Source organism: Dermacentor silvarum, chromosome 1, assembly GCF_013339745.2.
Source record: "Dermacentor silvarum isolate Dsil-2018 chromosome 1, BIME_Dsil_1.4, whole genome shotgun sequence".
Classification (NCBI taxonomy): Eukaryota; Metazoa; Arthropoda; class Arachnida; order Ixodida; family Ixodidae; genus Dermacentor; species Dermacentor silvarum.
This window is the reverse complement of record NC_051154.1, coordinates 288,060,280-288,082,763: the sequence shown is the minus strand read 5'-3', so window position 1 is coordinate 288,082,763 and position 22,484 is coordinate 288,060,280. Positions and strand designations below refer to the sequence as shown.

General features: G+C 45.5%; 5 non-coding genes across 5 annotated transcripts; 4 read left to right on the top strand and 1 right to left on the bottom strand.

Annotated features, from left to right (window-relative positions):
- Positions 1-4,921: 4,921 nt before the first annotated feature.
- On the top strand, positions 4,922-5,003 carry Trnas-gcu (transfer RNA serine (anticodon GCU)). The gene has a single exon. It is a non-coding gene; the product is annotated as a tRNA-Ser (tRNA).
- Positions 5,004-5,284: 281 nt separating this feature from the next.
- Trnas-gcu (transfer RNA serine (anticodon GCU)) lies at positions 5,285-5,366 on the top strand. Its single transcript has one exon. It is a non-coding gene; the product is annotated as a tRNA-Ser (tRNA).
- A 266-nt stretch (positions 5,367-5,632) lies between these two features.
- Trnas-gcu (transfer RNA serine (anticodon GCU)) lies at positions 5,633-5,714 on the top strand. Its single transcript has one exon. It is a non-coding gene; the product is annotated as a tRNA-Ser (tRNA).
- Positions 5,715-9,072: 3,358 nt separating this feature from the next.
- Positions 9,073-9,154, top strand: Trnas-gcu (transfer RNA serine (anticodon GCU)). Its single transcript has one exon. It is a non-coding gene; the product is annotated as a tRNA-Ser (tRNA).
- Positions 9,155-12,661: 3,507 nt separating this feature from the next.
- Trnas-gcu (transfer RNA serine (anticodon GCU)) lies at positions 12,662-12,743 on the bottom strand. Its single transcript has one exon. It is a non-coding gene; the product is annotated as a tRNA-Ser (tRNA).
- Positions 12,744-22,484: the final 9,741 nt, after the last annotated feature.

The following is a 22,484-nucleotide window of genomic DNA, read 5'->3' as shown; positions in this document are numbered from 1 at the left end:
ACGCTTCGAGCCTCGCCTCAAACAGCGAGGCCACTTCTTGTAGGGCGGCGAGAGACTGTAAGCCTGAGTCCGGGAATTATGAACCAATCGCAGTGCGGTCGGCTTGACCCATCGCTTTCAATGATTTCTAGATCAGCGTCAGCGTTTCGGATAGATACGCTTAACGTAAGAGGGTTGACGGCAAGAAAGAGACAAGTCCAGTTAAAACGGCTGTTAACTGAAAATGACTTGGACATCTTAGCGCTACAAGAATCAAAAATTGAGAGCGAGGAGCAGACTGACCGCATGATTGATAATTATAAAGCAAACTTTAATGTCTGCGTGTGCCATGCCGTTGGAAAATCTGGGGGATGTGTTATCTTTTTAAAAAGGTCAATTGGTATTATTGAAGAAAGTGTTACAACTTCACAAGACGGCAGATTAGCACTTTGTGATTTTGCTTTGCATGGTAAAAAATGGCGAATTATTTGCGTATACGCACCTAATACCTGCTCCGACAGAAAATGCTTTTTTGATTACGTAGGTACTTTCTTAGAGTGTGATAGAATTGTAATGTTACTAGGAGATTTTAACTGCGTTTGCATGCCCGAAGACACGGCTAATAATAAGCCCGTTCGTGATAAAAGTGCACTACAGCTTCGTGCTTTAACAGAAAACTGTGACCTTGTAGACGTTGGTGATGTTCTTCGTGGGAATCATGTGCAGTTTACGCACTTTCAGCTTCAAAGCCACGCTAGATTAGACCGTGCGTATATTTCCGCTAGTATTTTATCATTGTGTAGCAAGTACATAGTTAAACACGTTAGCTTCAGTGACCATAGTCTTGTAATGTTCCAAATAGTAAATAAAAGAAAAACAACTGCATTTAACTGGGATCTGTGGAAATTAAATGAAAACCGTTTGAAAGACGACACGTTTGTTAAACTGGTGGGTCAAAAGTGTAAAGAGGCTTTGCTTATTATACATGTTTTAGCGCGGTTTGGGAGAATTTTAAAAGTGAAGTTAAAATGTGTGCAATTGAGAGGTCAAGCGTCATACGCTACAAAGAAAGACAAAAAGAAAGCGAGCTACAAGCCACACTTGATTATCTTTTAAATGCAGATAGCACGATACCCGGATTGTTTATAAAAGAAATTAAAGAAGTGAAAAGACAGATGGAATGCATTGCGGAGGAAAGATATAAAGGCGCCGTGGTAAGGGCACGTGCGGAAAGGTTCTTGGTGGGCGAAGCACCCAACAAACGCGCGCTCACTGAAGAAAAGAGGTATGCCACAAGAAACGCTGATTAAAGAAATACGATATCAGGACATGGTTTCGTCAGACCAGAAGGTTATCGAAATGGCTTTTCTTGAACGGTACCGAAGATTGTTGGGCAACGAAGTTGAAATGCAAGATCCGTTTGTAAAAGAGTTTCTGGCGCTTATGCCCAAACTAGACGAGGACGTTAAAAACGATCTTGAAAGACCCATCACAATAAAGGAAGTTCAGCAAGCGATTGATGACCTTAGTAACGGCAAGACACCTGGACCAGACGGCATCGGGGCAGCCTTTTATAAGTTTTCAAGGCAAAAATGTCAGGAAATGCTTCATCGTACCATAACAGAGGCCTATGACGTTAAACAAGTGCCCATATCTTTTAGGAAAAGCCATATTATACTTATACCGAAAACTGAAGACCCTGAGAGATTGCAGTCGGTGGAAAATTACAGGCCCATAAGTCTGACAAATGTCGACTATAAAGTGTATATGAAGGTCATTGCAACAAGACTTCAAACAGTAATTACCGGTATTGTTGGTGCACACCAAACGTGCGGAATAAGAGGAAGAAGTATCTTTAACAATATTCATACTGCAAGAACAGTTTTGGAGTGCTGTGAAGCGTCAGGTGGCCGTATAGCCATGATTCAATTAGATTTGGAAAAAGCATTTGACAGGGTGTGTCATAGCATACTTTTTGCACTGCTGGATTATGTCAATGTAGGCGCGGTAATAAGCGACGGTGTGAAAATGGCATATGATAATTGTCAGACTAAACTTGTAATTAACAAAAAACTCAGCGAAGACATAACCGTACGTTCTAGTGTCCGTCAAGGATGCCCCGCCTCAGCCTTATTGTTTGCTATTTATTTAGAGCCATTTTGTTTAAGAGTGCTGAACAATAAAAAAATAACCGGATATCAGTTTTTATCGCATGAAGTAAAGGTTTTGGCATATGCAGATGACATCGCGATTTTTTGTGAAAATAAAGAGAGCATAAAAGAGGCGGTCAGTGACGCAAGAGCCTTCTGTAGACTCACTGGAAGCGCCATTAGTTGGCAAAAGTGTCTAGGATTTTGGCACGGGGCTTGGGAATCCAGACCAGACCAAATTGAAGGGATCAACTTTAGCACTTCTCCGTCCAAGTACCTGGGAATCCCATTAGGGTGCTATAACGAAAATGCCGAACAGTGGACTGACCAAATGGAACACATTAAGACACAGACAACAAGATGGGGTGGATGCGACCTGTCGATATTTGCGCGCGCAACGGTTTGCAATGTGTTTCTAGTGGCGAAAATTCTTTATATACTACAAGTGATATGCATGTCGAGAATGTGCGTGCAAAAGATTCACCGAGTTTTTGCTATCTTTATCTGGAGATCCACTTGGCAGCGGACCGGCAGGATAGATCTGTTTCACTCTGTTAAGAAGGGCGGGCTTGGCCTTTCGCACTTGTTACTTAAGCAGATTGTTTCACGATATTTTTTCTTGCGTGATCAAAGTGATGGTTTTATACGTACGGCCTTGCAAGTGCGCCTGCGGGATGCGCTGCCGGAGTACATTGCATCGTCCTTTCACGCACCGCATGTAGCGCCGAAAGGATTCTTGAAAGAAGTTGTTCATGCTGTTCGCTTTCTCAAAGTGCATTTTTCGCTCGATTATTTGTCATTAGTAACCAAAAAAGTTGCAGTGGCTTAGCTTGGCTATGCCAGGATATACGTACCGTTAGCAAAGGTTCAGCTGATTATTCTTAGCTTTCCTGGTTGTCTCCTACGCTCAACCGCTAATTGCCAGGCAACTACTTCGGGAGCCGATGAGTCACGCTTCTCCGTTCTTCTGCGCTGTTGAGCAGCATTTGCGCTCTCCTTCTCCATGGCTATACCACACTGGCAAACGCCAGTCAGAAGCGCAGCGGCTCCAGCGCAGTGTCAGATGGCGACTGCACAGCGAGCGGGCGCCGGCGCCAGTGGTCTACCACGGCTACGACGTCACTCCTCTGGAATGCGCAGACCGGCGGCGGTGAGTCGCGCGCGGCGGCGGCGGAGTGCGCGAGAGGTGCCGGCTCCGGTGGCTCCGGTGCGCAAGCCGTGTGACATCACTGATCCTTGCGCATGCGCAGCACGGCTCTTGATGTGCCGCGCGAAACGGGCTTGGCTAGGCCAGTGTAGCTAACGCTACAAAAAACGACGACGCTCGAGCCACTGCTGATGATGATAGTTTCATGAAACGCGCACTTTTTACGGCTGGCTTAAACAGCTTCGTTGTAAATAGTTGCAGTGGCTTAGCTCGGCTATGCCAGGATATACGTAGCGTTAGCAAAGGTTCAGCTGAAGGTCCGAGTCGCACTGGCGCTTTCGCTGAGTTTCACAGTATATTCAGTCGATCGGCGAGCCTTGACGTCATCGACGGCGTTTTGTTGTTGCTGCAGGGGTGGTCGGGCACGTCGCTCACCCTCCTGGCGACGCCGCTTTGCTAGACGTTCGTCCCTTTGCTCCAGTGTCTCCGCAGCACGTTTAGCCTTCTTCTGTTCATTCCTCCTACGCTCAACCGCTAATTGCCAGGCAACTACTTCGGGATCCGATGAGTCAAGCTTCTCCGTTATTCTGCGCTGTTGAGCAGCATTTGCGCTCTCCTTCTCCATGGCTATACCACACTGGCAAACGCCAGTCAGAAGCGCAGCGGCTCCAACGCAGTGGCAGACGGCGACTGCACAGCGAGCGCGCGCCGGCGCCAGTGCGTCTACCACGGCTACGACGTCACTCCTCTGGAATGCGCAGACCGGCGGCAGTGAGTCGCGCGCGGCGGCGGCGGAGTGCGCGAGAGGTGCCGGCTCCGGTGGCTCCGGTGCGCAAGCCGTGTGACATCACTGATCCTTGCGCATGCGCAGCACGGCTCTTGATGTGCCGCGCGAAACGGGCTTGGCTAGGCCAGTGTAGCTAACGCTACAAAAACAACTGTATAAGGATTTAGTTGACGTGTTATGCCCTGTACCTTTGTATCGGGCAGAGTATGCATTAGGACCCGAACGGGATGTATTGAAACGTGTAAAGAAAATGCCTATCAGAGCATCAACTAAAAGATTTTTCTTTCTGCTGCACAGTGGCACGCTCCCTGTTGAACCATGGTTAAAAGAAAAAGGTATTTATCTACCTTGGGGTGTAAATTGTATGATATGCAATAGGCCAGAAACAATTGAACACATTTTCTTGGATTGCTCGGATTCAATTTTCTTGTGGGACGTCTTACAGAGGACATTTAAAAAGGATTTCCCGCTCACGCCATTCGGAATTCGGTTCTTGCCTTTTGAACAAACAGGAGGCGTGCCAAGTGATATGATGATGCTGGTAACCATGCATAGTGTCTGGAAAACAAGAATGGATATTAGACACGAACATGTTGATCCCAAGCCAGCGAAGATATATTTTGCTGAAACTATTACATATCTTAGAGATGTGTTCAAGGCTCTTAACGAGTCACCTGAATGGCTGCATATGATTGAAAAATTATTGGAGATTAAACCTTACTAACCAAGCTACACGGGACATGCTGTCAGTCCCGGTTTTACTACGTGTAGAGATTTGTCTAGTTATGTTGAATTCAGAGATATGAATTCTTGTGTGACGTGTACTTGACGAAATCCAGAAACAAAGGGGAAAAAAAAGACGAGGTGGCCGAATGGTTAAGGCGTTGGACTGCTAATCCAATGGGCTCTGCCCGCGTGGGTTCGAATCCCATCCTCGTCGCATATAGTGTGCCTGTTTTTTTTTTTGTTTTTTTTTGTTTGTTTGTTTTTTGGTATAAGGAACTTTGCTGCTACGAAAGAACAGGGAGAATGTCGTAATAACTCTGTGGTGAATTGTGTTGGAGCCTGCGGCAACGTGTCGGTAGGGCACAGCACGCCTGCTGCTGTTTCCGAGAGGTTGGCGAGCTGCCATTTCCCGCTTTCTGCAGCCTTATCGGGTACCGTTCCAGTGGGGCTGATTTCCAGGTTGTCGAGCCCTTCGCGGAGGCTGGCTGTCGGTAGGACGAGGTGGCCGAGTGGTTAAGGCGTTGCACTGCTAATCCAATGGGCTCTGCCCGCGTGGGTTCGAATCCCATCCTCGTCGCATAAAGCGTGCTTGTTTTTTTTTTTTCTTTTTGGTATAAGGAACTTTGCTGCTACGAAAGAACAGGGAGAATGTCGTAATAACTCTGTGGTGAATTGTGTTTAAGCCTGCGGCAACGTGTCGGTAGGGCACAGCACGCCTGCTGCTGCTGTTTCCGAGAGGTTGGCGAGCTGCCATTTCCCGCTTTCTGCAGCCTTATCGGATACCGTTCCAGTGGGGCTGATTTCCAGGTTGTCGAGCCCTTCGCGGAGGCTGGCTGTCGGTAGGACGAGGTGGCCGAGTGGTTAAGGCGTTGGACTGCTAATCCAATGGGCTCTGCCCGCGTGGGTTCGAATCCCATCCTCGTCGCATAAAGCGTGCTTGTTTTTTTTTTTTGTTTTTTTTTCTTTTTGGTATAAGGAACTTTGCTGCTACGAAAGAACAGGGAGAATGTCGTAATAACTCTGTGGTGAATTGTGTTTAAGCCTGCGGCAACGTGTCGGTAGGGCACAACACACCTGCTGCTGTTTCCGAGAGGTTGGCGAGCTGCCATTTCCCGCTTTCTGCAGCCTTATCGGATACCGTTCCAGTGGGGCTGATTTCCAGGTTGTCGAGCCCTTCGCGGAGGCTGGCTTTCGGTAGGACGAGGTGACCCAGCACTTACGCAATGACCGTGTATTAGTTGTCTTAGGTGACTTTAATTTTGTGTGTAGTGGTCAGGATCGGTCGACTACAAGGCAACGCCATGATACCAGCGCTGACGTTTTGAATGCCATGACATGCGACTACCAGCTTGTTGATGTAGGGGATCATGAAAAGGTCTCTTTTCGCTACACACATTTTCAAGGTACATCTCATGCAAGGCTTGATCGGATTTATGTATCTTTACCTATCCTCCCTAGACTATACGGCTACAGTGTGCACCCTGTGTTCTTCAGTGATCATTGTTTAGTGTCGGTTTGTTTGGGCAACCGGCAGTGCCAAAGTTCGCGAATGAACTGGGATTTATGGAAAATTAACAATCAGTTACTCTTACATAAGCCTTTTCTCAAGCGCGTCCCGGAAATTCTTATTGACGTTTCAAGTCGTAGTTTTTTATGTGTTTTTGCGCAATGGGAGATATTCAAGCAAGAAGTTAAAATGACAGCCATTGAAGAAGCTTCCATATTGTCTTTTGAGAAAAAAGGAAAATATAAAGAGTTGTGCAAGTTGCTAGATAAGCTACACGAACTTGAATGCCTGCATCCTGGCAAGTACATTGAGGACATTTACAACGTTAAGGTACAAATGCAGACAATGGACACTGAGAGATACAGAGGTGCACTAGTTCGAGCGCGTACTCGTCGGTATTTGGAGCAACAGCCTTGTAGTCGTTCGCTTGGTGATGAGCGTCGGCATGCTCTGTCGAAGCAAGTTCTCGAGATAGAGTATACCGGAGCGATTGTTAATGACCAGGATACAATAATGAAAGCGTTCACGGATCATTACGAGAATATCTTTCAGTCTCATAAAGTAATTAAGAGTGAAGCTGTAACGGAAAACTTTATTTCGTTGCTGCCACAGCTCAGTCAAGAAGAATGTGATGACGTTGATAGAGACATAAGTTTTAAGGAAGTGGAAGCAACCATTGCTTCGCTAACTAAAGGCAATACTGCTGGGCCTGATGGCTTGAGTGCGGAATTTTATCAGTGTTTCTGCTCTATATTGGCTCCCTTTCTGCTTAAAGTGTATGAAGAAGCTTACAGGATTGGATACCTACCTGCCACGCTCTATCAAGGGCACACAGTACTTATCCCAAAAGCCGTGATGCAACAAAATTGCAGAAAGTTGAGGGATATCGCCCCATATCAGTTTGCAACGTGGATTATAAAATATTTGCTAAGATATTAGCTAGTCGCCTTCAAGAAGTAATTCGATCATTGGTGGGAGACCATCAAACATGTGGCATTAGAGAAAGATCAATTCAGACAAATATCCACATTGCACGGTCTGTGCTAGAGTGTGTGACAGACAGTGCGGGTCAGGTTGCAATAGTTCAGGTTGATTTGGCAAAAGCATTTGATAAAGTTAATCACTGCTTCTTGTTTAGTGTTTTAGAGCACATAAACATTGGATCTCTTCTTTTTAAAGGCATCTCCATGTGTTATGCTAATGGCACAACAAGGCTAATAGTTAATGGTTGTCTATCTGAATCTATCTACCTCAGGGCATCAGTAAGGCAAGGTTGTCCCTTGTCACCTTTATTACTCGCTCTGTACTTGGAACCGCTTTGTGCACGAATTTTGAAGGATCATACCTTTCACTGGTTCAGATTGTTATCCAATGAGGTCCGGGTACTTGCCTACGCAGACGACATAGCCTTCTTCTGCGCTGACAAGAAAAGCGTGGAGACTGCCCTTGCCATAACGCAGCAGTTTTGCTCAGCTTCTGGTGCAACTGTGAACTTTGAGAAGAGTTCCCGATTTTGGTTGAGTCAATGGTGTACAATGCCAACTCACTTCGCTGGTATTCAGTGGAGGCAAGACCTCAGGTACTTAGGTGTACCCCTCTCTCAATATCGCAACACTAGTCCTCACTGGTCAGCAGAAGTTGCAGAAGTACAACGTAAGGTTAACAACTGGCAGGGGCGGCAGTTGTCCATATTTGGCCGAGCTGAAGCTTGCAATCTGTTTCTAGCAGCTCGACTAATGTATGTCCTGCAGGTATTACTCTGCTCGCGACTTAGGCTGCAAGCTTTCCATCATGTGTTTGCTACCTATGTATGGAGCTCACGTGTTGAAACCATGCGGCGTGATAACCTTTTTCTTCCTCTTGAGAGTGGTGGTCTTGGCCTAGTTCACCTTTTTGTGAGGCAACTTGTCTCCCGGTTATTCTTCTTACGTGATGTAAACAGTCCTTTTCTAAGAGAGATGTTACAACTTCGATTAATGAATTACCTTCCAGAAATAGTTGTGTCGTCATCTGTCAGTGATGCACCACCTGCTCCTTGGGGCTTCTTGAAAGAGGTTGTTGAAGGCTTTCACTTTCTTAAAGCTTGCTTTAGCTTGGATTATATTTTCACTGCATCCCGTAAAGAAATTTCTGCTGCACTGATAGACACATTGTTTCCTGTTCCCCATTATCGTGCGCCTTATTTGGAATGTTGCTACTTAGATGAACTCAAGCGTGTCCGTCGAATGATCATTCCTCCAGGGATCAAAACCTTTTTCTTTAAATTACATTCGGCAACCCTTCCTGTCAAAACCTGGTTAGAAAAAAGGAGCTGTTTCATGCCGTGGTCTACAAACTGCCGTTTGTGTCCACATGCTGAAACGATTGATCACTGTTTTGTCGATTGTAGGGATGCCGCGTTCTTCTGGGACATTCTCCAAAGAACACTTAAAAAAGATTTAGACATCACACCATACACAATTCGTTTCTTACCTTTTAAAGATTCCTGTGACCCACCATATGACATGTTCATAGTTCTTGGTCTGCATAGTCTTTGCCGAAGTAGAATGTGTGACAGGCACGCTGAACCACCGCGAAGCACTCGGTCGTTTTTTCGGGAATCTGCTGCCTACGTCCGTAGTGTTTACGCTGCTCAAGAAACAGCGCCGGATTGGATGCTTTTATTGGACGCGTGCACATGCTTGCCTGACTTTTGAATATGTACCTGTAGCGCCTTGTTTCTTGTGTTGCTGAAGAGTCTGCTCCCATGTAATAAAGAAAAAAAAAAAAAAAAAGGGACGAGGTGGTCGAGTGGTTAAGGCGTTGGACTGCTAATCCAATGGGCTCTGCCCGCGTGGGTTCGAATCCCATCCTCGTCGCAAATAGCGTGCCGGTTTCTTTTTTGGTATATGCTGCTACGAAAGAACAAGGAGAATGTCATAATAACTCGGTGGTGCATTGCGTCGAAGCCTGCGGCAACGTGTCGGTAGGGCACAGCACGCCTGCTGCTGTTTCCGAGAGGTCACTCACTCACCAGTCACTCCCTCACCAGAGCAGGAATTGACCTCCCTGGTGCAGTATTCGGCCGCTACCTCGCTAATGACTCCTACAATTTACGGAGTAGGATTTCTACTCCATAAGGACATAGCGGGTAACATTGATGAATTCTACAGCATTAAAGGGACACTAAAGAGAAACAGGAAATTCAGCTGGAATAAAATACGAACCTTCAGGAATGCATGCAGCTTTTGTTGGGTGCAAAAATATGGGTTATTAGCGGATAAATTCGTAAAACCTTTGCCGTGCAACAATGGCGATGTACGTTAGCGACCATAAGGCCATGGCCCCTGTGGTCACTAAATAAATGAAAACCACTGGATCGTATATATTTCTCATTCTTTAATTGTTCAAATAACTAATTACACCATCACATCTTAATAGTCATGATTGGAAATACATAATTCCCGCCATAGTACAGCTTCGCTGGTCTTCCATCTCCACCCCAGTGGAGGCTGACAGGCTGACAGTTTTTTTTTCCTTTCCCCCTTTTCTTTTATTGCGATAGCAATTATACGGACACTTCAAGCAGATTTCTGCCGTCGGCGTCGCCGTCGCCGTGAGGCTCCGTACTAAGTCCAAGGGCGATAAAATCGTCGCCGCTAATGTGTTCTCCGACTGCTTTTCTTCCGTTTATACTAATAACAACATACATGCGCAGTTGTATAATACTTTAAGCCGTACAACACAATCATTCTTCCTGTTACCAGCTACACCAAATGAAGTGTTTTCCACGACTACTAATCTTAAAAATAAAGGGCTTGGCTTAGATAAAATTTGTATAAAGCATTTAAAACTGGTTGCACATTTAGGTTCCTGCACGCTCTGTAATATTATCAACATAATCTTTAAAATTGGAAATATTTTAACTGCGCTAGAAACAGGGACAAAGGAGGACGAAAAAGACACCTAGCCCAACTTTGTGCACTACTAATATTTAAACACGGCTCATTCCCTTCATTTAAAAAAAAAAAGAAACGCTAAGATTATTCCTGCTTTTTAAGAAAAAGGCCGACAGACAAACCATTACTAATTAGTAGTAAACTCACTGAGAAATTATTTGTTAAACGTCTTAATAAGTACTTAACAAAGTTTAAGTTGCTAAAAAACAACCAATTTGGTTTCCGCCCGGCAAGTTCCACTAATATTGCTGTGCTCTCTCTAACTGACTACCCAAAAAAATGTATCGATTCGGGAAACTTAGTCGGATCTGTTTCTTTAGACTTCACTAAAGCTTTTCACACAGTTAACCATCAATTCCTGTTTAATAAACTTGAGTCTTTTGGTATAACCGGTCCTGCTCTCAAATTCTTAAAAAATTGCTTACTTGACCAGCAATACACAGTACATTTAGCAAATACGTTCTCTCATACAAAATGTGTTAACCAGGGTGTGCCACAGGGCTCAGTTCTAGGTCCTTTGCTTTTCGTTCTTTATATTAATGATCTTCCGGATTCTCTTAGCTCCTCCAACTACGGTCATTGCGTTTTATACGCAGATGACACAACCATATCTTCATCTGGTAAATCTATTACTGCTCTTACTTCAAAGTTAAAAATTGCATTGAGTAGCATTATGAAATGGTGTAGCAACAATTACTTAGTTCTTAATCCTCTAACAACTAAATATATGTTGTTTAAAAGTGCTCAGAGGCCCTTAATTTTTATTCGTGAACTAAGGCTTGGAATTCATTCAATTCCCGCTTGCACCCATGTTACTTTTCTTGGCATTCATCTTGACTCTAACCTTACATTTCGATGTCACTTCCAACTTGTCAAGCAGAAGACTGCGTTTGGTATCCGCGCATGAATCAAAGCTCGCCCTTTTTGTTCTCGTGAGGCTCTACTAGCGTTGTATTTTGCTTTCATTCATAGTCACATTAATTACAGTATTGTTTCATGGGGAAACACGTACGCTTGTCACTTATCATCAATTCAACATATCCAAAATCAGTCAATACGCATTATCACTTCTAGTTCCATGCAATCCACTGCCTCTGTGCTACTTCGTGTTACTTAAATCTGTTACTTCGCTTGTACAATATCTTGCCTGTTAATAATTTGTTACAGTTTAACATAGTCGTCTTACTCCACAAGTTGCTTCATAATAACCTTACGGTTCCGTTCATTGCAGATGAGCTTTTGCAGGATAAAAATGTACCCAGATTTGCGGCTAATAACAATTTCTTCCTACCCATTGTTCATACCCATCTCTGCAAAAAAAAGCACTGCAATTTCTCTTTGGAATGGATTACCATCAACTATTAAATCCTGTTCTTCTCTTATAATTTTTAAAATTACCTTAGGTATAATTTCCTACGACAACTGTACTACGGTCCTGGCGATTTATCTTAGACTTCTCTCTCACATGCCACTTCTTGTGTTTCATCCGTGCTGTTTTCATCCATGCTTGTTCTCGGCTTTCTTTTTTGCCGTGATTTTTCATGTTTGCTTGATTTGAAATGAATTGTCGAATAATGTATTTAATCTGTTGATGTTGTTTGATAATAGTGTTCACTTGCTGCGTGTAGATATCACCATCGACGTTGTATAATTAACCGACGGTCCCACTATACAGTTCTTTCACTTTGGGACCCTCGTCTGTACATTTGTGATGTTGTAACTACTTTTTGGGAACTAATAAATCTGAATCTGGAAAAGGTAATTGAGGTCGCTGAGACAGGCCTTCGTGCCACAGGTGGACATAAATTAAATTCTCGATGGTAATCATGCCAGACTTTAGTATGACAATGATGCTTTCATCCCTATTATCATTTTTGTAGACTTCTTTCTCTATCTCGACTTTCCTGTCACTTTATCTCCCTCTCCCTTCTCTCCCTTGCGTAGGGTAGCAAACCGGATCTTTCCATCTGGTTAACCTCCTTGCCTTTCCCCTTTCCTCTGTTTCTCTGTCTCATTTGGTACTTCTTTACCGCAAAATTTCCGAAGTATGTAATTTTTTTCTAAAATAATTGAGCAGCTAAGAAACAATTCTCCTGGCCGTAGTTTCTGTTTTTCCTTTTTTTTCAAATGATATAGATTTAATTATGTACGCGAAGCGGTGGCCTAATCAGTACATTGCTACAGGCGATTAAAAATCGCCTGTAGCAGACAGCACAATTCGAACGCTTCAACACGATTACTCGAAGATGCTGATAGTACTTGTAGAAAAAATCAAAACACGCAATCGAATAAATTGCATTTGCTTGTAACTGGTACACATTGTGCTCGAAGCTACGCCAAAAAGTTTTGCAGCTCTCAAGATCGGTGATGCTCCTCTTCATCTGATCCTCGGCACTTCTTTGTGCAAATAAAAATGCAAAAACACAGCGACGAGGATGGGATTCGAACCCACGCGGGCAGAGCCCATTGGATTAGCAGTCCAACGCCTTAACCACTCGGCCACCTCGCCTGTTTGTTTGGACGCGTACGCAATGCGCCCAACTGGCGGCAGATCAGTGGCTCTGGTGATTATTTACTGACTGACTGACATGTTCATTCATTCATGCATTACCGTCGCGGCTGGTAATCGAACCCGTGACCTCGTGCTCAGCTGCAGAAGTCCAAAGCTGCTGAGCCAATCTCAGGATAATTTTTAACTAATCATTGAACCAGTAACAATTAATCATCACTTATCATTCACTGCTTAATTATGTCATTCAGTAATCAATTAACAAATAAATGAATAAATTATTATTAATTATTATTAGAGGATTCGTGTCTACGTCGCGAGAAAAATAGAACAAATTTCGTGGCTGGCACCCGTGCTATCTGAAACTATTCTTCATTGCCTAAACATGCTTGAACTGAGAGCGGTCCGTTCGTGATCTACACGGCGCTCTTTCAGAAGCGCATGTGTATATAGGCGACAGAAATCGAGCACACGTGGAAATGGAATAAAATATAAGAGCTTTAACAACTCGCCTTCTTTATGAAGACAGGAATCATATTTTCACATCGTGCTCGGCTATATCGCGTCGCATAAAACCCAGGAGGCGGCTGCTACGAAGACATCTGCACAGAATTGGGCGTGTGGCCCCGCGAAAATTTGCCAACGACACTCTGACAGACGGTAGTCCCAAGTTCTGTGCAAAACCATCACAACGAGCTCGTTTCCTCGCGTGCGTAAGGCTGGGAACAGGAGCCTTGCCCATCACAAGAGAGCTAACACGACGCCACCGGAATCACAAATGCTATTTCGCGAAAAACATGCACAGATACACGAATAGAACGTGTATGTCTGTGCCGGAACCTTCCCAAGTTTCGTATATGCTTCGTTTTACGGTGGGACGGGTGCCTGCCTGTTTGCACGCTGGCTGGATTTAGGATTCCATATCCGCAGCATTCGTCCTACTGAGACATATGCGGCAGCGTAAATTACTTTGCAGTTTGCGTTGCAGTTTGCACTGGACCAATACTCTCCTTTGTGGTCTCCCGAATAGTAGCCAGCTATTTGCTTTCTAGCACATGCCCGGACGATGATTACACGCCGGGTGCGCTTTTCCCAGTCCATACGAATGAGTACCACATGAATCTTGCATCGGAGATTAATTCCGAGTCTGGGGTTCAGCGACCTTATCCGCAAACATGAGTAACACGAAATATTGTGAATCAATAGGAGCCGACCTTAGATACCTGATCGATAATGCGACCGTGACCTGAGGAGATCAAAACAGAAGGCTCGCCGACCAGCCGTCTAGCAGAGAGAAAGAAGCGAAGCAAAAGCGAAAAGGCCGTGAAAGCGAAGGGCTGCAGATAGGCGGTGTATACGGTACGTTGGGATCACTCCTTGGCCAAACATCAAAGGCAATTGCGCTGCCGACATGCGGGCGACACGGCATTCGGTCACGCATGCAGGGCTTCCGTGCCAAGACATATTCGTGCAGAGACAGAAAGGAAACAAACAAACTGAAAAAAAAAGGTGGCCGGTGCTTTGGGATCGTCCCAGCCTAGGCGAAACTATATGGGGGAGGGGGAAGGCGGATCCGACTGTATAGCTAAGATGTCGTGACCCGTACTGAGATCGCCGCCGCCCTCCGATCGAAAAAAAAAAAGGACAAACGAGACGCCGCGGCCCCAAGAGTGTCCCCGCATCTCCAAAGAGGGGCACACAGACACACACTGTTTTCTTTCAATGTTTCTTTCACATTACGGGCATATATATAGCAAGGTCAGGGCTGCGGCTTGCCGCTCAGTAGCCTGTATACCTTCTGGTGCTGCCTCTTCCTTCTTTTGTGAGCACCACGGGAAGCGTGTACGTACGCACAGATCGATGTTCTATACCAGAGTCCTGACGTCGGATCAACGTACAACAGTAGAAGCAACGCACGGACACGCTCAAGGCACATGCAATAGCACGACAAGCACACAGGCACATATGCCATGCGAGGAGAGCTATGAGGTCGCAGTGGCGTGTGTGTGTGTGTGTGTGTGTGTGTGTGTGTGTGTGTGTGTGTGTGTGTGTGTGTGTGTGTGTGTGTGTGTGTGTGTACGCGTATAGTTTGAGTTTGCCCAGACATCGGTGCGCGAAGCCGGGCAATTTACCGCTGCTTCGTGGACACCGAACATTGAGCACAAGTGATAATGTCGGTCGCTGCCGCCCCAACGTTCTAGCATTCTCTCCCTAAGAAGTAGGTCAATATCGCGCGCAAATATCAGCGCGCCCGGCCGTGAATAACAATAACGCACCTTTGGCACCTCGAAAAGAGCGGTATCATCTTTAGTCCGTTATGCTTTCTGGGAAGTCGACGAATGAATTGCAGTTACCGGCATACTTAGTTACTGCCCGCATAGATAAGCGATGATTGCCTTCTTCCCCTTCTTTTTGTTTTTATTTTATGACACTAGATCTATGAGAGACACTCGATGTGGTTACTTGACAAGCGCGACGCGAACATGATTAGTAGATAAGCGTGATGGCAAAGAGAGATAAATGAATTCGTCACCGGAGAGTTACAGTGAGGCAATAGACTTGTTCATTTCTTTTTACCCTTGGGTAAAAAGAAATGAACAAGTCTTTATTCTCACAAATTAACAAGTTTTTATTCTCCTAAAAACATCTCGCAGGCGCTTCTATCTAGCTACGACGGGTAGATCGGACTGGTGGGCCCGTTTCGCAACATTTGAGTCTCTCCTGGCTTTTATTACTAAGGAATCCTGGGTATTGCATCGGTATCCCACTCACAGTGCGCCTGCTCCTTCCCACGCACTTCCTTCCTTTCCCCGTCGCTCGTATTGCCAAATAGTTTTGTTCACTAGCCCTTCAAAAATAAAGCATTTCTCTGTTCAATCAGTATGGCTACGACATTGCCAGCAATCGCGTGGGTGTAGCACCACCTGCACGCGTTGCAGCAGCTCTCTCCTGCCCTCCTGTTCCGCAGTTCTTGCGAAACAGGCCCTCAAGTTATCCTCCATGAAAATAGGCGAAACTGTTCTCAATCGATATTTAGTTTTGCTAACGCGCGTCACATATTCTTTTCAGGAAAAAAAATCAAACGACACAGACGCTCACGATATAGCGCCTGTTTCGTTGAAAGCGCGTACTCTTGTTCACGAGCCGATTTTCTTTCTACTCTGCGCTCTGCCTGTCCATAACAGAACGGCATATATTTTTCTTCGATTATAACTAAGATTATTTTTTACTGTCCCGGACTCACCATGTAATATATGTACAGAAGCATATTATTCGTTTTCTTTTTCTTTTCTTGCTCTTTTCTGTAACAGCACGTACGTGAGCAGTGGAACGCAAGCCGTCCTGGAGCCACCCACGCATAGACGCATAACTATAGAAGTAATGTATTGCAACCGCGCGGACTCTAAAAGAAACAGCCGTAGACTACGACTGACAGACGCACATAGGGCGACGCGAAGATTTTGGTGTTTGGACATGACGCTGAAGGACAATCAGATGAATTTCGTCTGACGTGAGGAGCAGAGAAATTGGAGGTTTTGTAGTACAGTTGGATGTAGCGTTCAAATATATATTCCGACAAAATTCCACAGACGTACGTAAGCCGAAAACGCGGAGGTCGTGCGTGGTTGGACATGGCGTTGAAATATATTCTCATGAAAATTCGAAAAAGCGGCCGCTTTTTATGAAACGGCTTTGCGCAGTGCTGCTTTCAACGCTGCTCCATTGTTTGTGTTCTGGACCAAGATTTCGTCGCTATTTTCTGCCCTGCTGGTGACAGCGCAGTTTAGCCTTGTCTCATGACCAGTTGCGTGGCAAGACTCTGTTGGCTTTCTTTCTTTTTTTTATTCTCCTAACGCACTTCGCCTAACGCATTTGTGACACACTGGCTCCTGCGAGTCAACACGCTGTTATGTGATTTTTTCTAGCGTACTTATACGTCCCAACGCATATGATTTTCGGGGGCACAAAACGTCATGGTCTGATAACCGTCATGTAAGATTCAGCTTCGGAGAGCGAAGTACATTATTATGAAGTGTGCGAGTTTAAAGTGGCAAGCGAATCACTGCATAGGCCAGTTCTATTTCTTTTTCTTTTTTTTATTCGAACTGTACATGCTGAACCGAAGTTGTGGTGAGATGAACACCTTTTCATGCAGCTAAAGTTATATCGGTCGCGGTAGCTACCGGCTGCACACACGCGCTGTCCGGAAATATAGAAGTAAATATTACTGGCGCGACGAAATTCCTGAAGGTGTGTATCAGAAAAAGAAAGAATGACACACAATACACGACAGACAATGAATTTTATTAACAATCCATGGCAAAAAAAAAATCCCGGACTACAATATAATGTCGAATCACTAATACCGCTTACCGCATAAATAAATGAATTATAAAACAAGAACACTTATAGGGAAACAAAACGCGTTCTTCGGTCCTGCTCGTCAAGCGTAGTACACGACTGTGGCAAATGTTCGCGACCGCCATTACAAAGCCTCTTTTAGTTTCCTCTACTGGTGGACCACATGACTATACATCGAATTTGCCAAGGACGTCCGCTGGTGCCGGCCTAAATCGATACGAACGACGTCTTTTTCATCGGGAGAGAGAGAGGACGATGGCAAACGGGGCCGTATAGGTGAAGTCCCGTGCGCAGGTCGATGGCGCTGGTATACAAGGAAAGCACCCAGAGGGCCTTATCTGTTTACACGAGACCAACAGGCGTCGCGTATAGTAGGCACAAGTACGCCGTTGTTGACGTGTTCGGTGAGGCCCACATGTCTAATCGATGGTTGAGCGCACGAAAGCTTATCGCATTTGTTACAGATTAGGTGCAAAATGCAAGCGAGCAAGCTATAGCAGAGCGCGTTTTTATTTAGTGGCAGCGCAAGCCTCGTGCCCTTTCACTGCAGCTACCAGAACCAGACTCTCTAAGCGGCATTCCGTGAAACCGTTCTTCGTTAAAGTCAAAGCTGCGAATGCTCTATAGGAGCTTCTTTTCACAGAAAAATAAAATCTGCTTGAGAATAGTTTGCTGAGGTGCTCTAAATTAGGTTGCAAGCACCTTTCGCATCGCACCACATCACTTTATTTCTTTAATGAACCCGTATATTACGTACTCATGTGTGTGTGCGTGCGTGCGTGCGTGCGTGCGTGCGTGCGTGCGTGCGTGCGTGCGTGCGTGCGTGCGTAAGCGTAAAAGCAAAGCCCTTGCAATCTCCCTGATGGGCCAAATTTCATCGCTCCTCTGCACCTGCAAGGAGAATTTTTTTTGCTTTAGTATAATTATGGGCCGAAGAAAACGAGAAATATGACACGTCATATCAGAAGGTCTACATCTCCAACATCTTGCTGAACGTTCAGTAATGTGGAAAGTTGGGCGAGTTGGTCACTGATTATCATGCCGTGTTCGTGAAGCAGAACACAAAACAGTGCTTTGTCCTGTTCCGTGTGCTGCTTCACCTACACGGTATGACGATTGCAAAGAGTGCGGACTCCATACATTCACGGAGCGTCCATAGACCGTACGATTGTCGGCCACACATAAAGAGTACGTTGCATTGCAGCGAGCGCAGACCGCCTGCGCATGCTCCGTCTACGGATCGTTTGTGTACCCTATGGGCGGGCGCCGTACACGAGCCGTACATGAGTTGCAACGAGTGCGGACCGTATGTGCACCGTACCTGCATTGGGAATAGATCATACGTGAAGTGTTTCAACGAGTGTCGGCTTTACTGCATGCAATGAATTTTTATCCTTAGAAACTGCGGTGACACCTAAATGAATAAGCTGCAAATGCGGCGCGAAGCGGTAACGACGAAACAGAACAGCCTTATCGCGCACGGCCGTAAGTAACGCTTCATTCTTGGAACTCTGCTATCACTACAGGGGCTTCGCCTGACACCTGAGAGCTCAGTGGAGAAGATCATTACGAAGCTTTCGCGTTAGGCACGGTATCTTGAAAGAGAAACTCGCGCCGGCCAGCCGACGCATGCGCAAATGGGGCGAGATCGTTCGTACCCGCCGGCGGGAGCACGGAGCCATCGGGCTCTGGCTGCCTCACGTTTGCATGCGCCTGTCTACGCATCTACGGAGCGGTACAATCAGCACTCAGTAAGGTACACTTCTGGTATGCGAGAATGGGCTTTTTCTTTAGTTCTCGTGCTGATCTAATGCCTTTAAAAATAAACCGATTGTGTTTATCAATATTTCAGCATTTTGACGCACTCTCAATAACAACGTACGCAACCACTTCTGTCAAAACGTGTATCAGTTAGCCAAATGGGCGCGCGCTGGCGCGCGTAATTATTGTACGATGCTCTATGGATGGTGTAGATGCAAACCGCCATTCCTTGCGAGGCGCGGCAAACTCTCTATCACCTAAGCAGCCGAGTGGTCGCATGCACGTCGATAGCGAGGCCCCGGTGGAATGCAGAACCAACCCACCGGGTATTCAAATTGAAGACTCATTAGCTATACCGCGTTCGGTGCAAGATTCCATACGTCCCGCATGCTCCATGCGCGGGTTCACATAACTATATAACCCTACCCGCTGTCTTGACTGACCAGGAGTAAAGTGTGCTCGTTTATCATTGTTTATCTAACTTTTGCAGTCTTTGTCGACCCGCTTGTAATTAGTTGGATTGCATAAATGACGACAAAAATATATTGATGGTTACTTGTTTTCAGTGCCTTCCTTATTTGTGACTTGTCGATCAAAACTCCGGCCCACGGGTACAATAAGAACTCTGCCTCTAACACTTTTCGGGGATCACTCCTAGAACGGCTATACTATCACTAATAGCGATTAAATCGGCAATGCTTTTACTCACTACTTTGTTTCCCTTTGCCTTAAATAAATTATGGGACAATAAACAATCGATTAATTGATTGACTGATTCATTCGTTTGTTCGTTCATTCATCCACTCATTTATTAATCTTTTCGTCTCGCATTGCACTCTGAGGCGCAAGAAATTTTGTCTTCAAGATTGCTCGGTTCTGAGATAGTTGGATTCTTTGTATGCTGTTGTCCACCGCAGCTGAGTGCAGCGCCGCATCAACGTCGTCCCGCCAAGCCTATACGCTTGTATAAGATCAGTTGATAGTGTTTGATACACCGAAGCGGCACAGTTGGCTGCGAGGGACGACGCAGTGAAGAAAGAGGACTGAATTACGCGCATTTTCATCCACCGAAAGTTTATTCAACGTTCGCCGAAATCCAAGTACGCGAACTTTTTTGTAGCATTGCATCTGTCATAGTGAGACCACCATGACAGGGTATAAAAACCGTGGCATCGTGCTCAGCAGCAGAACATGATAGCCGCTCAGGCATCTTTCAGATATGTGGGACCATCTCGAATCTAACTTCGTTTTTGTGCCCTGACATTTCCCTGTAAATTGTCGCTGTGATGAAAATGCTAATCACGATTTCTAATGGCATCCCCCTTTGAAAACGGGGTAGCAACACATATTCATCTAGCCTGCGTGAATTAATCAGCTTTACTGTATCTATTGCATTCTAGCATTTTGCTTATCTCTACATTATCTTGTAAAGTTACCTTGCAGGTAACGACATCGGCTTTATCAATTCCCTGCTTTTTTTTTTCACCAATGCTCTAACCGGACAGCGAAAAAGACGAGCAAGTCTCTCCCGCTGTCCGGTTAACGTTAACATCAGCACTGAACCTCATCGATTCGGTAAGGTGGGGTTCCCTGGCATTCCATTAAAATGAGCTGTGTCACCTCCGGAGACACATGCCTCACACTGTTGCGAATATTTGCATCTGCGTGTTTCTGGCCCTCTGGCAGTCAGCTGTGCCCTCAGAAAGTAAGGCACTGCCCTTCGCGCTATTGTACAAATTTCTTTCTTGATTTCTTGCCTGCCGTCTTTGCAAAAACTCCATGGACTTCGTCTGTTGTGTTCTTCGTCCTCTGCTGCCAACTTGGCGGCGTTGTTTCTCTCGCTTTCGTTTTGATGAATTCGTGTTGTCTACTTGTAGTTCCATCACCTGTAATTATTTCCAGTACTGTGAGAGTGTACGAGCCAAAAGCACCCCGGCGAACCTCGGCCGCCACGCTCAGATTTGGATCCCTCAACTCGAGCTCAGCACTAGGACGCCCTAGACAGTGATCGAACCCATATTAGGTAGAGGTCTGCGTACATCGCAGAAACATAGCTAGCAATGGGAGAACCTAACCTGATGATGTGGCGAACGCTGACACTTCTCTTCCCACGTCGGATGCCGAATGATGTGAGAGACAGTCGAAGAAAGTGACAAAAGGAAGAGCAACAAGAAGGCCACAAGTTAGGAAAGCAACAGATAACCAAAACCAAAACACCTCTGCCGTCTTTCTTGCGACACGATGGCACCTATGATAATCTAGTGGCAGTGCAGAGGACAACCCAACGGCGAAAGGCAGAATGTCTCCGTGTGTCTCCTTGTAAGCTTGGTTCCACGGAAAACCAAACATCGTCAATAAAGCCGCGAGAATGCTCATTCCGCTCCTGCACAGCCACTGGGATCGATTAGGGAGAAACACTGGCTCGGCAGAAAAGCAATCTCACCAGGATCGTAGTCACCTCCGACGAGAAGTGTTGCAAAATGATTGCAGCAATGCCACGTCTCTTCTCGGAACACTGCGAACCAAATTGTTATCACCGCACCGAGCTGAACCTTTATGGCATCCACAGGTCATGTCCTTCGAATCTTTCTCAAAGAGGACGTTCAGGTGACGCTAGTTTGACAAGACGTTTTTTTTTTTTTTTTTTTTTTCAGTGCAGTGTGAGTTAACAGAATGCTTTGCGTGTTCACTGACACCTTGCCTGAAGAAGCGGTGTCCCGCCGCGTTATTCCAGTGTCTGTGGCGTTGAGCCGCTGAATTCGAGGGAGTGGGTTGAATCCCGGCCGCGTCGGCTGCCATTTTGCTTGGAACAAAATGCGCGAAATCGCTTGTTTACTAAGATTGATGTGCACGTTCAAAAACCCCAGGTGGTCAAAATTATTCCGAGTCCCTCACTACGGTTTTCCTTGTGATTATAGCTAGGTTTTGGCACGTGAAACCATAGAATTTAATTTCTTAATCTGTGGCTTGGAGTGCCATTCACAAATGCTTATGCATTCCTCATGGCGGGATTATGCGATCTCAAGTGCCGTTTGTGCACGCATATACGAGAAGCCTTTCATTCATCTACTCTGTAACTGTGCTTGACACGACAACAGCGCCTTCTGTTACGGACTATAAGTTAGCACTGCCTGGGCTACAGAGCATTGTGTAGGCAAAAACCTCGTATATTATCTATCCCTGGCACGGGAAACCACACGCACGCCGTCACCTTATTATTTTTTTTTTCTCGAACGACCGCCAAATGTTGGAACCTCGTTTGGACTGGGGTGCAGGCTTCAGAAGAAACAGGAGTGCTCTGCTCTGACTTACTCGTGTACAGTAGCGCGCTTTTGTTGCCCATGTTCTATCCTATAATACAAATGACCGTCAGTCTGCAAAGTTGTAAATTTGCGCGAGAGAGCCCAGAAACATGTACAAGCTTTCAAAGCAAACTTTCTTTGATTCTTTCACCCAGTGTGGCTATGCTAGCTGTTGGCTGCTATTGGATACGGTCTTGCCGAGTATACAACAATATGGGCGAATGGCTATGGCCAATGGATATGTGCCGATCAGCATGGTCCCGATCATATACAAGCAGAACAAGAAGGTGGAAGTGAACTGTCAACAGAAAAGTGG